Source organism: Argentina silus (assembly GCF_951799395.1).
Source record: "Argentina silus genome assembly, chromosome: 22".
Taxonomy (NCBI): Eukaryota; Metazoa; Chordata; class Actinopteri; order Argentiniformes; family Argentinidae; genus Argentina; species Argentina silus.
The window spans coordinates 2310232-2312731 of record NC_139676.1 but is presented as its reverse complement, the minus strand read 5'-3'; positions in this window follow the sequence as shown (position 1 = coordinate 2312731).

Here is a 2500-nt window from a genome sequence, read left to right as displayed (position 1 = left end):
CGCCTCTACGTGGATGCAGTGGTCGCGCTACTAGGTCATAGCTTTTCACTGTCCTGGCGCCCCGCTGGTGGAATGAGCTTCCCACTGCTGTCAGGACTGCAGAGTCACTTCCGATCTTCCGCCGTACATTGAAAACCCATCTCTTCAAGCTACATCTTAACAGTCCCTCCTAAAGACCGCTTCACCCTCACTACCCCCCCCTATAGTAACCCTAACCCCAACCCTCGAGACCTCTTCATCCCCGCTCCCCCCCCTGTACAAGTTCTCTCCTGCTAATAAAATTTAAAAAATATATATATATATATATATATATTATATGTCTTATGATGACTGTTGGATAGATGATTCACTTACTTAAACAAATGTATTGTTGTAAGTCGCTTTGGATAAAGGCGTCTGCTAAATGCCATAAATGTAAAAAATGTAAACAAAAAACCTAGACCCAAACCTAGTTAAGTGTATGTATGGTTGTCTCCCTGTATCTCTCACACACACCTGCCTCTAAGGGGTAAAAGGTGAGCATTCTCCCCGTCGGGGAATTGAACCCCGGTCTCCCGCGTGACAGGCGGGGATACTTACCACTATACTAACGAGGAGCTCATGATTCCTCCTCCCTCACTCTGGCTTAAGAAGCCACTCCCTCTGCCAGCCAGGGCTGGGGAACAATAGTCTGATAAGGGGGGGAAGAAGAAAAAGGAGAAAAAAGGGAGAAAAAGAGGGAAAGAGAAATTGAGGCTTCTTTTCCATTATCTACTAGTTTATTTGTCAGTATGTATTCTAAACGATTAAAGAAAAAGAAAAAATGTCGCCTTTCCCGTTTTTGAATGGGGGGAAGAGATCCCTTGAGCCAATATCTTGCTTCTTGTGACATAACAAACAGACGTTTATGTACACTTGCTGTTGTTTTAATGATGTTTAATGACTGTGCTATGGGCCTACAGGTCTGTTACTCTATTCAAGTTGCCTGTGTAACTTTGTTTATGCATCTGAAATGATCAGTTATAAAATGATCAGACCTCTGTACCTTTCTCTTATGGACTGCATCACTCGCTATTAGCAATGTGTCAAATTGATTGAATAAAACTCAGATAAAAGATTTATATTTGAAAATAGAACATTTTTTATTGAAATAAACACAAAAAACCTGTGAGCTGCCTCCTACACACTGGGCAGCACACCCTGACCTTCCACTCCAGGAGCCTGTGGGTGAAAAAGTGCTCTGGTGTTGGGGCCTGGTTATAAATGAGCACTGGTACCGGTGATTCAACTAATATAAGGAAGTTATTCAAGTTGGTTTGAATGACTTGACACAGATTTTCAGCGATCTTTAAGCTATCTTACCTTAGGTAGCACTCACTCGCTCCTATCTGTCTCTCTGTAACAGTGAACTTAAAGTGTGTTGTTATAAACTGAATAAACAACACAGTGTTAACTGACCATAACATTTCCATTGATCAAATCAATATATCATTGAATCAAGTTTTCAGCGAACGTGGAATGAGCCTCGCTAACGTCGGGCCTGAGGCGCGTCTGTCTCTCAACAACGACAGCTGAACTGAACTGATAAGATAAGACAGAATTAATTTATATAAACATTACCATTGAACATACATACATATCAAGCAAGGTTACCGGCTGCGATTGGCTCATCTGATGGAGCTGATGGACGGTTGAACAGGTTGGCCAGCAGAGGGAGCGTCTGCCATGAGCTCCTCGTTAGTATAGTGGTAAGTATCCCCGCCTGTCACGCGGGAGACCGGGGTTCAATTCCCCGACGGGGAGAATGCTCACCTTTTAGGCAGGCAGGCAGGCAGGCAGGCAGGCAGGCAGGCAGGCAGGCAGGCAGGCAGGCAGGCAGGCAGGCAGGCAGGCAGGCACACGTCACTAGTGGTCACTCATTTAACAGGGTTAGGGTTAGGGTTAGGTTAGGGTTAGGTTAGGGTTAGGGAGTTCCATTGAGACCTAGGCCTCTTCTACAGGGGAGCAGCTGACGTCAGTGACAGGTGAGAGGAAACACTCTGATAAAAAGTGACTCCAGACTCCGGATGTTATTCATTCTTTCGCAGCAACGTTGACCCGAGATATGAAATAAACCTAACCCTAACCCTAATCCTAACCCTGGTTACCGACCTGGTGGTGTTCCTGATCACCCACACGTCAATCAATCTGCTCCTCCCTTCTCTGGTCGTCCAGTGGGTGCTCGGTTTACCACGGGGGGGCGCTGTGACACCACCGCAGGTCCAACAAACATCCGCTTCCATCAAACACCGCTTTACCGTTTACCGTTTACCGTTTACCGTTTACCGTTTCTGCAAATCTCTATTCCTGCTTCCGACTGGATGAATCAATATAAATGTTTTGTCTGATGACGTCATTAACATAGATCAGGACAGATAGGCGACACATCCACTAGATTATTAAACACGGGATGAATATTATAGTTCACGAGAAGAAGATGATGATGATGATGATGATGATGAAGATGATGATGATGATGATG